Raw genomic sequence first — 14,282 nt, forward strand, 5'->3', positions numbered from 1 at the left:
AAATATTTGAATGACCGTATTTAATACTTTGATCTCTGAATTAAAAAATGAAGCAAGAATCAAAGTTTTAGTGGAGAAGCCAGACAATACATTGTGAATTATTTAGGACACAAGATTAACATTTCTTGAGCTGCATTAGTGAGTTATTCAGGAAATCAGGAGGATAAAGCTACTATTTTTTTTAAAGCAGCCACAGTACAAAATGAATGATATTTAGGGCATTTCTGTAAATTCATCCACTGCTGTGACCCTGCAGCAGAGCTACTCCAGACAGATTAACTAAGGCCAGATGGAAAGCTTAGAAGGATTTTAATAATGTGAGATCAATCATTAACCACATTTTGGAGATGGAAAAATTAAATAAAATATGTACAAGGTAATCAGTTTCCGTACCTGTAGTTTTCCCTATTCTGAATGAAAATCCACTGTTCCATTATGATTGGAAAACCGCTGGGTTTTCCAACCTTTGCCAAGTCTGAGGCAGTGCAAGATGTCATCCTGGTAGTTTTCCTCCTACTCAGCACCTATGGAACTGCAGGCATATACCACACCAGGGTCGGCAACCTTTCAGAAGTGGTGTGCCGAGTCTTCATTTATTCACTCTAATTTAAGGTTTCACATGCCAGTAATACATTTTAACATTTTTAGAAGGTCTCTTTCTCTAAGTCTACAATATAAAACTAAACTATTGTTGTATGTAAAGTAAATAAGGTTTTTAAAATGTTTAAGAAGCTTCATTTAAAATTAAATTAAAATGCAAAGCCCCCCAGACTGGTGGCCAGGACCCAGGCAGTGAGAGTGCCACTGAAAATCAGCCTTCGACACCCATGCCATAGGTTGCTTACCCCTGTATTACACCCACCATTTGGGAAGAGATGGGCTGAGTCTGAGTGCTCAGAATAGAACACCCAACTTTGGCCAGAAAGTATGGTGATCATCGGTGGCACCAGGGGGAATCTTGGATTAGGAGAAGGTCAACTTGCTTTTTAAGGGATGGTGTTTGTGTCCCTATCAATGTGACATTTCCCTGCCATTGCAGGAAACTCAAGCCCTGGTGCACCTCAGTTCCTCCTATTCTCTGCTGCGGCACACAATAATCTAGTCTCCTGTGGGTTGTAATACTTTGGTCTGATTTTGGTTGTTGGGTTTAGTATGTGGGTGCTGTGTGGTACTTGCAGCCTGTGATATACAGGAGGTCAAAACAGATGATCTGCTGGGCCCTTCTGGCCTTAAACTCAATGACTCTGATACTAGAGCAGGGGCTGATGAACCTCACTCTTTTCACAAAGAATGGACCAATGAGGACAGAAGGTGAGTTATCTAAGGAGAATAGTGGCACTCATGACTAGGGCACTGATCCAGTTTACCTTGCGTGCAGATAGTCAAAGGGTATGTCTACATCTACAATTTTGCAGCGCTGGTTGTTACAGCTGTATTAGTACAGCTGTATAGGGCCAGCGCTGCAGAGTGGCCACACTTACAGCAACCAGCGCTGCAAGTGGGTTAGATGTGGCCACACTGCAGCGCTGGTGGGCGGCTTCAAGGGGGGTTCGGGGAACGCGAGAGCAAACCGGGGAAGGAGACCAGCTTCGCCGCGGTTTGCTCTCGCGTTCCCCGAACCCCCCTGCAAACCGCAGGGAAGGAGACCTGCTTGCACGGGGGTTCAGGGAACGCGAGAGCAAACCGGGGAAGGAGACCAGCTTCGCCGCGGTTTGCTCTCGCGTTCCCCGAACCCCCCTGCAAACCGCAGGGAAGGAAACCTGCTTGCTCGGGGATTCGGGGAACACGAGAGCAAACCGCAGGGAAGGAGACCTGCTTGCTCGGGGATTCGGGGAACGCAAGAGCAAACCGGGGAAGGAGACCTGCTTGATTACCAGAGGCTTCCTCAGGTATGCTGGGATACCTGCTTATTCCACGGAGGTCAAGAAAAGTGCTGGTAAGTGTCTACACTTGATTACCAGCGCTGGATCCTCTACACCCGAGACAAAACGGGAGTACGGCCAGCGCTGCAAACAGGGAGTTGCAGCGCTGGTGATGCCCTGCAGATGTGTACACCTCCTAAGTTGCAGCGCTGTAACCCCCTCACCAGCGCTGCAACTTTGTGATGTAGACAAGCCCAAAGAAACTGCAGGATGAGACAAGGATGCCTGAAAGGCATTGGAACGTTAGGCACCCTGAGAGGGGGAGAAAACTGCAAATCCTCCTTTAATTCAAAGAGAGTGAGTGTTTCACTGGAGGAGAGCCTGCCTGCTCTCAGACAAACTGAAGTATGAACATCAGGAAAAGCAGGGCACAAAAGGGGGACTGTAACAAGTGTTGGGTCTAAACTTTTGGTGAACTTTGGAGCCAAAAAACACCCAGACTGGCCGTCTCTGCATAATCCTTTCTGAACCTTTTTTTGAACAAAGCACTGACCTGCAAACTACTCATGACACCCCCTTCCTCAAGTAGCCATTAGCCTTTTTATCTCTATGCATTTACTTGTTAAACTTGCTCTTCCTGTAAAATCTTGATTGATTATGCATGACCATTATCTTTTATTAATCACTTTGTTTACTTCTGTGTATAAATATTGATGCTCACCCCTAATAAAGGGGCCACACTTATTCTAAAGCTTTGGGGTTAGTGTGAGCCGTTGATCAACGCATTGTGTCTGGTCTCTGACAGAATTGTGGGCCCATATTCCAACTCCGCACAACCTCGGGTGTTGGAGAGGTGAGTGAGGACTTGCTTTATTACCTAACAATTTGGGGCTCGTCCGGGATTCCTTCTGGTGCGGTACCTCTGTCCAGTGGTCGGACCACTCATATATGAATTGGCAAGGCGCCACAGGAGATTTCTCCTAGCCAATTCAATATTGAGGGGTCGTGTATTGGACAGCAGGGTAAACGCCAGTTGGAGGGCTCCTGTCAGACACCATGGGTCAAGGGACTAGCGTGCCTCTTGAGAGTCCGTTGGGGATTGTAAATAAGTTATGGAACGAAGGGAAACTCCCAGTACAGACAGGAATGTCTAGGAAGAAGTTGTACACACTATGTGTAAGGAATTGGACTGGGTATACCGCGGTATTGGCCGACTCGGAGATGAGGTGGCCTTCGTATGGCTCTTTCGAACAGGCTGCCTTAAGAGGAGTAAAGAGCCAGATCGAAAAAAGACCATCCGGGACAGTTATGTTACTGGTTTTGTTGGGACACAGCAGCAGAGCTGTGGAAATCTTTAAAAATTATGGCAGTCAGGTACTCTCCCGAGAGTGAACCCCCTCCAGGTTATTTCGATGAAGGGTGTAGGACCACGGCGTGTTTTGACTCGTCAGCTGGTCCCCTCTGCACCTGCCCCTATTCCTCCGCAGGGGAACTCTCTCCTTGTAGCAGAGGGGAATCTGCAGGATCCCAGATTGGAATTTGTGCAGAAGGATGAGGAGGAATTGGACGGGCAAACCTCGGGAGGAGTAGTTACTAGGCTTAGGTCCAAGCAGGTACAGCAGGGTGGCATGCCCCCCCCCTGAGGATAGCCCAGAGGATGTCTCTGTCAAATCTCTTGCGAATAATAAAGTATGGTTATAGAGATGCCTTTACAGGTGCACGATCAACCTTATATGAGCAATGATGGACGATTGCAACATGCTAGTATTGTGGAATATAAAGGATGGCTAGAATGGGATTTGAAAGAGTGGGGACAGTTGTCAGGGTCTTTTGGGGAAAATCCCCGAAAGATCATAGAACTTCTAGAAAGATTGTTTTTAAGTTATAATCCTACTTATACGGATGTGGATCAGTTGTTAAGTAGAGTTTTGACTGGAGAAGAACGTAGTAGATTGTGGATGGCAGAAAGGACATGGGGGAGATAGCAATGCAGCTAATGTTACTTGGATGGATAGGCGGGATCTGGCCGCTGGCTGGAATCCCCTAGACTGGACTCAGCTAAGGCTGACTCAGCTGCGAACAGATAGAGAGCGATTGTTAGAGAGACTCAAGGAAATGGCTCGCCGCTCGCCTAATCAGGCTAAGTTCATGCAGATTCGGCAGGAATCTGATGAGCCGCCCAGAAAGTTCTGGTCGAGGCTATTGGAGGGGGCCCGAATGTTCACTCAGATGGATCCTGAGAGAGAAGCAGACCACCCTACTCTTATTTCATTTTTTGTGAATCAGTCGGTGCCCCCTGTAAGGGATTACTTCTTAAAGTTTCGCCCTGGTTGGGGAGGTGAGTCAGTCACTTCAGTGTTGGAAGTAGCTGATTTTGCCTGGGAGAAAGAAAGGGAAAGTAGTAAAAAGAAAGAGAAAAAGGAAGAATATAAGCTAATGGCTTAGCTTTTCACGGTGGTGTTCGAGGCAAAGGCCGTGGCCGTGGCAGGGGATTCCAGGGTGCCCGGGGAAGAGGGTCCTGGCGACCCCAGCCATCAGGAAATTGTTTTCAGTGCGGACAGCCTGGTCACTTTAAACGTGAATGCCCCTGGGGACGCCCAGAGGGTCTGGTTGCATCCGCAGATGCTTATACAAGTGAGGAATACACCCCTGCACCACCAGCTCAGCCACTCCCCCAGGCCTGGATCAACTACGGGAAACAGCAGCAGCCGCAGCAAACTCAGCCTCCTCAATGACGGTACCCCGGGGGCGAAGGCAAACAATGTGATGGTCTTATTTCCTTAATGTCTTTAGCCGGCTCCTTTCTCGCTTTCTGCCCTCCCAGCAAAGAGCCTCGTTTAACCCTTTCAGTCCAGGGACTGCCTGTCTCTTTCCTCATTGATACTGGGGCTACTTTCTCTCTTTTAAATCATGCCCCCTCTCCCTGGCTATCCTCTGAGGTTAAAACTGCGACTGGGGTGGAGGGCAACCCACAGTCTCTGGGACTCACTTTGCCTTTGAATGTTATTTATGCTGATAATGTTTTTCTCACCGTTTTCTTTTTTCCCCAGCTTGTCCGATCCCTTTGATGGGCCGGGATTTACTCTGTAAGCTTGAGGCTACTTTAACCTGCACTCCTGAAGGGGTAGGATTATTGATGACAGTATTAGGAGATTCGGCCCCTACTCAGGGTAATTGGGAAACACCTCTCTCTCTCTCCCCTGACCTCACTGACTTGCCTTCAACCCTCTGGGGAATTTCTGACACTGATGTTGGCCTGCTCCTTTCGGCAGAGCCCGTAAGGATTCAGGTAAAGCCTTCCTTAACCCCCCCGTCAGTCCCTCAATACCCCCTGTCGCTGGAAGCCCGGGAGGGCATCCGCCCATTATTGAGGGATTCATTGCGCAAAAGCTAGTCCGCCCTCAGCGCACTCCCTGTAACACCCCTATACTGCCTGTCAAAAAGCCTCCTAAAAAGGACGGAGACCCTGTTCGTTGGCGCTTTGTACAGGATCTACGAGTTGTTAATCAGTATGTGGTCCCTCTTCATGCAGTAGTTCCTGACCCAGCTACTATCATCAGCCAAATCCCTTGGGATGCTGAGTGGTTCACTGTTATTGACTTAAAATCAGCTTTTTTCAGCATTCCTGTGCACCCAGACTCTCAGTATCTCTTTGGTTTCACCTGGGAGGGACAAAGTTATGTCTGGCAACGACTTCCTCAAGGCTACAGAGACAGCCCCACGATTTTCAGCAGTGCCTCCGCCACGACTTGGAAGGTTTCACCAGTCCACAGGGATCCACATTGGTCCTATACGTAGATGACATCCTATTAGGTAATCGCGAAGAAGCTGCCCTCCGCATCGATGGTAAGGTCACTTTATTATACCTACACACCAGAGGCCACAAGGTAGACCCTAAAAAGATTCAGTGGGTCTCACAGAAGGTCCGATATCTGGGCTTCCTGTTACCCCCAGAAGGAAGACAGATGGACCCAGCCCGCATAAAGACTATTCAAAACTGCCCTCTACCGAACACCAAGAAACAACTTCGAGGTTCTTTAGGATTAATTGGCTTCTGTCGCCCTGGTTGCCGTCCTGCGGGGAGTTAAGCAAACCGCTCCACCGACTCACTGCTAACCTTGCTCCTGACCCTTTGCAGTGGTCCCGGACACTATTCAAGCCTTTCAGTTACTCAAGGACAGTGTGGCCTCCTCCATGTCTCTCCGCCCCCCCAATTACAGCAAACCCTTTCACCTTTTTGTCCACGAGAGGGGGCGGAATTGCTAGTGGTGTCCTTACCCAGCTGAGCGGGCCCCACCATTTCCCGCTTGCTTTTTACTCTCAGCAAATCGACCCCTGTCGCTCAGGGAACCCCATCCTGCACCCGGACTCTGGCAGCAGCTGCCCTGCTGATCACAAGGCAAAGAGCCTAACCCTGGGTCATTTTACCACGGTTTGGACCTCTCATGCTTGTCAGCCCTTCTGCGTAGGGGCACAACCCAAGTCTTTTCGGCCCATCGTCAGCAACAGCTAGAGGCCGAACTCTTAGAAGACACTAACCTACTTTTTGAAAGGTGTGGACCCCTTCATCCAGCTACCTGCTTCCTGACCTGCCAGTCCCCCAGGACCAGCACGACTGTGTGGAAGTAGTTTACAGCATCTTACAGATAAGAGACAACCTGTTTGACGTGCCACTGGACAACCCGATTGCATCCTCTTCTCGGACGGAAGCTCCTGCTATGTTGATGGCAAGCGGTTCACTGGTTATGCTGTCACCTCTGAATGGGACATTCAAGAGGCCGCCTCACTGCCAGGCAACTGGGGAGCCCAAGCCGCTGAACTCTATGCCCTGGCCCGAGCTTGCCAGTTGGCCGCTGGTAAGACCGTTACATTTTTACTGATAGCAAATATGCTTTTGGAGTTGTGCATTGTCATATCCACCTCTGGAAGTTTCGAGGTTTCCAGACAGCTGCCGGTAAACCCATTCAGCACCTCCCCCTCATCCACAAGCTTTTGGACGCCCTCCAAAAACCCTCCGTCCTGGCTGTAGTTCACTGCCGGGCCCATACTAAAGATAGCAGCCCCGTTACCCGTGGGAATGCCCTGGCTGACGCCTCCGCCAAGAAGGCTGCCACCTTACCTTTAGCCATGCCACATGGCTATTGCAACCTCCTCCTTTACTCCACCGCACCCCGTACCAGTACCGCTGCTGAACTAAAATCATGGAAAGCCCTCGGGGCCACTCTGGTCAAAGGGACCTGGCTTATGCCAGATGGCCGAGCCTGCCTCCCTCGCTCCAAATACCCTGTGGCAGTTCGCTGGCACCATGATAAAGGGGGTCACTACGGCACGCATGCCCTCGTGGACACTATCGCTCGCTTTTGGTATGCTCCAGGCATTTCAACCCTATTGCCTATCAATAGTGAAAGCATGCAGCACATGTCAGCGTAATGGACCTGCTCCACCTCTTAACAAAATTAAGGGTGGAAGACCTCCGCCTGCTGCTCCATTTCAACATCTTCAAATTGATTTTGTAGATATGCCAAAGGCTTTTGGGAAAAAGCACCTCCTTGTTTTGGTTTGCCCTCTGACTCCTGGGTCGAAGCTTTTCCTACTGCTAATTGTACTGCTGCCACAGTGGCGAAGATTCTCCTTAGAGATATTGTACCCCGTTTTGGCATCCCTCTTGTGCTCGACTCAGATTCGCGGACCTCACTTTACTGGTCATGTCCTTGGCCATTTAGAACAAGGACTGGGCATTTCACACTCCTTTCATACACCCTACCACCCTCAGTCTAGCGGGAAAGTTGAGCGTATGAATAGGGAACTTAAGTTTACATTGGCTAAATCTGTCAGGAACAGGATTAAAGTGGCCTCAGGTACTTCCCTTGGTCCTGTTTCACCTTCGTACTCGCCCAACCCGCGCATTGGGATTATCCCCCTTTGAACTGCTCTATGGACACCCCCCTTTCAAGGCGGGGCGCTACCACGTGCTGATGTTTCACTATTGGGAGGGGATCATATGACTGCGTGTCAGTTTCTCATCCCTACAGGCTCGCCTCCGTACCCTTTGAAAGCCTCGCAGTTTTCCAGACCGTGCCGCTGGAGGAACAAATCCACCCGTTCAACCAGGGGACTTCGTCTGGGCCAAAAAGTTCGTTCGTGACGCACCCTCCAGCCAAGGTTTACTGGACCCCACCAGGTTCTTTTGACAACCCAGACTGCAGTGTTCCTGGAAGGACGCAAATCTTGGATCCACCACTCCCACGTCAAGCCAGCCGTAGTGGACCACAGTGACGGACCAGCAGCTCTTGTCACCACTGAGGACACTGCCTTCGACCAGTGGACCAGCTTACCCTCTCTCAGACATTAGACTTAAATTAACTCGAAAAAATGAGAGGACCCTTTATTCTGACAACTGTATGTTTTTTTATGCTTTTTCAGTTATTTTCTGCTTATGAAGATAATGGCTTTTATTAGATTATTCCCACGAGGTTAAAACTCGTATTTTAGGAATAGAAGTGATTGCTGGGTATGTACTCAATTTCCAGTAAATGCAGCACAGGGACTCCCCTTCACACCCATTCCCCTAACCACTGCTAATATGACTTGATGCCACCGACTAGAATAAAAGATCCAGTCCAACCCAATCTTACATGGGACAAAACAGAAGTGCCAATTAACAAATATCTCAGGGTAACCAATCAAACAGGATCACTGTGGTTTGTTAAAGAAAAGGGGTCAACTTTTGTGGGAACAAGTAAATGCAACATATATTTTAATGGCACCGCCTTTAGTAAAAAATCTTGGCTTCAAGCCTTGCGCATCCCACTTATCCCATATGTGGATCCCTCACCCCGATCCAACCTTTTCAACTTTTTCATGGAGGGGCAGGTTTTCAGAGTCCAGTTTTTAAAAAGCCCTGCTCAGATCTCGAAGGTGTCCAACTAATTGTTAAAGGATACACAATTGCCTTCTACAACTGCTCAAGCAGTACTACACTGCCCTTTGAGGACAACACTACCAAATTGTGCCTCTGCAGTTCACACAACGATCCCTCTGCGTTACCAGGGGAACAGTGGTACAACGGGTGGTGGGTTACCTCCTACTTTGAAAAATGGAATACCCAAAACGCATTATATGGAACTACTGGGTGTGCGGGCCCAAGGCTTATTATTTTCTCTCCCCTGATTGGGCAGGGTCATGTTATTTGGCATGGCTAGCACCGCCTTCTCGGATCTCCCTCACTCCCCCTCATTTTTCCCCACGTCGTAACATCCGTGAAACTGACAGAGATATTAATCTCCGTGATGGTTTGTCCTGGCAGCGGTGGGCTGGTCACACTAGCTTGAGGGTGCATCATCCGTCTACAGGGACTATGAATTCTTTGACCAATGAAACTGCAACCCTATTTGAGAACCAGCCGGGGAAATGTCCCAGCTGCGCCAGTTGGCTTTGCAAACAGAATGGCTTTAGATATGATGTTAGCAGCCCAGGGAGGAACTTGCGCCCTCATAAATGAAGAATGCTGTGTTTTGTAAATGACACCTACTCTGACACTTTTCAACGTACCAAACACCTAAGGGAAATGGCTAAAAACTACTCCTCTGGCCAGCCACCTTATGATTGGTGGGGAGCCTTATGGAATTGGCTGCCCGGATTGGGTGGGTTAAAAACCTCTTGGTGGTGTTGTTGGGGCCATGGTAGTCTTATAATACTGTGTTGCTGTATTCAGTGTGTCCCCTCCCTCATAAACTCATGTAAGTCAGTTTATTCTTTTCCCACTTCAGCTAAAAGCCTTACTCTCTTCGAATTGGCCCAGGCTGAAATTGCCAAGCGGCCCTTGAGATCTTGAAATAGGGTGTAGCTTTTTGATTAATAGTTATCTCAAAGCTACAAATGGAGGAATGTTGGGTCTAAACTTTTGGTGAACTTTGGAGCCAAAAAACACCCAGACTGGCCGTCTCTGCATAATCCTTTCTGAACCTTTTTTTGAACAAAGCACTGACCTGCAAACTACTCATGACACCCCCTTCCTCAAGTAGCCATTAGCCTTTTTATCTCTATGCATTTACTTGTTAAACTTGCTCTTCCTGTAAAATCTTGATTGATTATGCATGACCATTATCTTTTATTAATCACTTTGTTTACTTCTGTGTATAAATATTGATGCTCACCCCTAATAAAGGGGCCACACTTATTCTAAAGCTTTGGGGTTAGTGTGAGCCCGTTGATCAACGCATTTGTGTCTGGTCTCTGACAGAATTGTGGGCCCATATTCCAACTCCGCACAACCTCGGGTGTTGGAGAGGTGAGTGAGGACTTGCTTTATTACCTAACACAAGGACACCTCCTGGGAGTACTGGAAACAGTAGGAGCCTGCCACTGTGGTCCTCTGGGGTGTCCCCACACATCCCCTGATTCTTCTTCCTCAGACTGATCCATCCTGTGTTAGCTTTCATGGTGCAAGAACATTAGTTAGGAAAAAAAAAAAAAAAAAGCAGGACCGTGGCTCAAAATCTGCCCAAAGTCCAGGTAGCTGCTGAAAAAAGCAACCCTACATACTTTGCACAACAAGCTGCAATGTGGGGGCATGAGCTGCGAACACAGAACACAGCGAGGGAGCTGGAACTTTGGACATACAGTTGGTGATTGGTTCAATCGGTTTCTGTGCAAGTAAGCAGGCTGGGAATCTATTCTTAAGTTAGAAGAGTGTCCAGCCCTGTCCCAAGTGTTCCTGTGAAAACTGATGCCAAAGTGGAAAGAGAAAATAGGGGGAAAATAAGTGTCTGAAAAGGCAGAAGCCAAAGGAAAATTCCAGAAGAACCTCTGCCTCTAGAGACAGAAATCTGGGAAGAGATGTGCCTGTGGTCTCACAGGAATGCCAGCAGTGCAGTAAAACAGACTTGGTAGGTGGGAGGGGAGAATTACAAGAGGTCCTTGGAAAAGTGGAAAAAGGTGGGGTTTTCCCTATTCTAGCTGAGCACAGAACTCCCACAAAAGGGAAATTCCTGCCTTAATGGTTGACAAAGCTGTGATTACAGACACATGAACAGAAGTTCACAATACAAGAGCCTACATTACCCTCTGTTTCTCCAAAGCAGGCAGGCAAGCAAAGAAAAGATCCAACAACTTTTCAGAATTCCTTAACAGGAAAAACAAGAATCACTGAATGTAGATCTCACAGGTGTCAAAGTAATTTCCTGCTTGCACCAGCAAAGGTGTTTCTATTCCCTGCTTCAGGCTATATCTGAGCCTTCTACAGCTCTTGTAAAGACAGGACACAACGCTACTAACAATATGCACTTCCCACCACTGCAGCGTTACCATTGTTAGCGATTGTGGGAGTGCTTATGTAGATCATCTGCCAGCCACTGTTATCAACACGTTGTCTAGACCCTCAGGGTTAGAGGTCATGGCCATATAAATGTTACAGGCTGAGCCATACTAGTGCATTGATGGAGTGGCACCCATTGGTAATGTAATGGTGGGAGATTTGCTTCAAGGTTAGTTATTCAGACAACAGCCTTTCAGCCTGGAATTCAGTATCTGTATGTCTGCCTGCACAGGAAACTGACTCATTGCCGTACAACCATCATTAGCAATGGGTCCCCTGTGAACAAGTGCTGATAACTGTTAAACTCCAGCACAGCCTCAGTCAGGAGTCCTTGCCCAAAACCTGCTACTCCACTGGAAGATCTTGTCACTTAATCAAAATGTAATAATTCAGCTTCAGGAGGGCAATCCAAGTCAAAAGTTGACTAGAACCAGGACCTGCAAGTTCCCCCATACCCACTGAAGAGTGGTAAAAAATCACTCCTATACCTACAGATATGCATACCCAGGACTATGGGCAAAACATGATTCCTATTTCAAATGATCCATATGTGAAAATAAGGAGTTACGTGTAGCATTTTATATGTAACACATGCCCTTCAGGTTATCTGTTGACATTAACTTGCCTGAATACCTAGAAGTTAATTCAAAGGAAGCCACAAGGGGAAAATCCAGAGGAAATGAAAACTAATAGCAAAGATAAGACAAGACCTTAGGGTTAAATACCTTCAACAGGAATTAAGATAACAGTGGTGGGCCATCAATGGAGAAGAAAACAGTATATCTGGCCACATCCAGGCTAGAATGGTTTACTCTTCCCAGGTCTAAAACCTGGGATCAAAGGCACAAAAACCCAGAAAAGGAAGGGGATTTGGCCTGAGATAGAGAAAGACTGCTCTGGGTGCCAGCAAAAGATGACCAGCTAGCAAGGGGTTAGAGAGTGAGAGACAGATGCTGTGAGATGGAGTTAGCTAGTTTGAAGGGATCTAGCAGCAGCTAGCAAGGAAAGTTTAAGGTGTAAGAAGGACCCATGCATATAGGCCTTCCCTCTCCGCTCTGCTCTATTAGCTTTGTATCCTGATTAAGTATGATTATATTTGGTTTTGAGGACAGGTCTGTATCACTGCAATCACAAGCTCGCAAAGGGAACTATTAGAGGCCAGAAACCAAACTGGGCCTGTGTTGTTCACACTAACTGGGAACCAGGAGGGCTGCAGTCCAGAGACTCAAAAGTGGTTGGAGCTGTGGTTCCACCCAGAATGAGGTGCAGAAAGCCATACCTGTCACCTCAGAGGTGCATCTCAAGAGGGACTAAAGTGGCCTACAGTGCAGTTAGCCTAGAGCCAGGTTGTACTAAAAGAACCTTAAAAGAGTATTACTCTCCTTGTGTTACTTTCTTTGCAGAAAATTATTGCACCTCCCACAGGGATATTATGTGATTGTGAATGGCAGAGGAGGTTATCTACACAAATTGTGAATGGCAGGGGAAGTGTCCAGAAGTAGTCTAGTAAGATGTAGAACCATATCTTAGGGCTTGTCTACACAAACATTTAGGTTTGTCTACACTTAAAACACTACACTAGACAGCTATGCTGCTGTAGCACTTCAGTGTAGACACTACTTACACCAACAGGAGGGATTCTCCCATCAAGGTAGGTCACTGGCTCTCAACCTTTCCAGACTACTGTACCCTTTCTGGAGTCTGATTTGTCTTGCATTTCCCCCACTTAAAAAGCTACTTGTTTACAACTCAAACATAAAAATACAAGTGTCACAGCACACCTATTACTGAAAAAATCCTTACTTTCTCACATGTACCATATAATTATAAAATAAATCAATTGGAATATCATATTGTACTTAGACTTCAGTGTATAGTATATAGACAGTATAAAACAAGTTGTATGAAATTGTAGTTTGTATTGACTTGAACTAGTGCTTTTTATATAGGCTGTTGTAAAACTAGGCAAATATCTAGATCAGTTGGATGTACCCTCTGGAAGACCTCTGTGTACCCTCAGGGGTACATGTACCCATAGATAAGAACCATTGGGTAGGGTAGTTCACCTCTCAGAGAGGCAGTGCTGGGTCAACTGAAGAATTCTTCCATTGACCTAGCCTGGCTACTCAGGGACTTAGAGAGGTTTACTACTACACCCCTCTTGGAAAGTGGAATAGATCAAAGCACATTAATTAACTATTGAATTATGTCAGCAGGGTCCACATGGACAGTCAGCCTGCTAAAGGCTAGTGAGGAGTAGATTCAGACCCAGCTTGTGGCAAACTAAATGTTCATGTAGACAAGCCCTCAGAAAGAGAGTCCTGACAACCCAATGTGAAGGAGAATGATACAAGTACATGCGCACAACACACAAAGAGGCAAGTTACAGTTGCTTTGGAAGCCATACTTTGGAATTTTCCTGACTTTTTTGTATAAAACCAGGGCTTAATGCATAGAGTAGTGAAGCTATGTGTCTACTAATTAGTGCAAGGGGCTGAGATGCAAGAGTTCTATCCCAGATTACTGACTTGCCCAAGGTAACACAGCAAGTCCCTTCCCTTATCTTTTAAAAAGTTATTTTACTTGGACTTAGGCCATGGCTACACTAGAGAGTTGTAGCGCTGGTGAGGGAGTTAAGCGCTGCAACTTAGGATGTGGCCACACTTGCAAAGCACGGCCAGCGCTGCAACTCCCTGGTTGCAGCGCTAGCTGTACACCCGGTCGAGCCTCGGGTGTAGCGATTCCAGCGCTGGTGATCCAGCGCTGGTCAGCAAGTGTGGACCCCACCAGCGCTTTTATTGACCTCCGGGGTATAAGGAGGTATCCCAGAATTACTGTCCACAACAAACCGGAAGAAAGGGAGAGCTCGGAGTTCAGCCAAACTGCTTATTTAAAAAACAAACACAGCTCCTGTTTGCTGAGCAAGCAGAGGCAGGCAGGGGAATTACTTTGGAATGTTCACAGCTGTTTGCTTGAAGAGAGAAACAGCACGCTCACACGGCAGAGGGGGAGGGGGAAAATCCGTGTTGAGCAGATGCTTATCTGGTGGCTATTTAGGAGTGCATAATTTGCATTTACTGAATATGAGAGGGGTGGGGGAAGGG

At 47.4% G+C, this 14,282-nt stretch overlaps 1 protein-coding gene and 1 long non-coding RNA gene across 5 annotated transcripts in view; one reads left to right on the forward strand and one right to left on the reverse strand.

Annotated features, from left to right (window-relative positions):
* The window catches only part of BCL2L13 (BCL2 like 13), an 80,084-nt gene that overhangs the window by 7,349 nt on the left and 58,453 nt on the right, over nt 1-14,282 (reverse strand). The window lies entirely within an intron of this gene.
* On the forward strand, nt 1,033-11,080 carry LOC115640006. The gene is made up of 3 exons (XR_003997792.1): nt 1,033-1,389; nt 2,123-2,313; nt 10,187-11,080. It is a non-coding gene; the product is annotated as an uncharacterized LOC115640006 (long non-coding RNA).

Source organism: Gopherus evgoodei, chromosome 1 (assembly GCF_007399415.2).
Source record: "Gopherus evgoodei ecotype Sinaloan lineage chromosome 1, rGopEvg1_v1.p, whole genome shotgun sequence".
In the NCBI taxonomy this organism is placed as follows: Eukaryota; Metazoa; Chordata; order Testudines; family Testudinidae; genus Gopherus; species Gopherus evgoodei.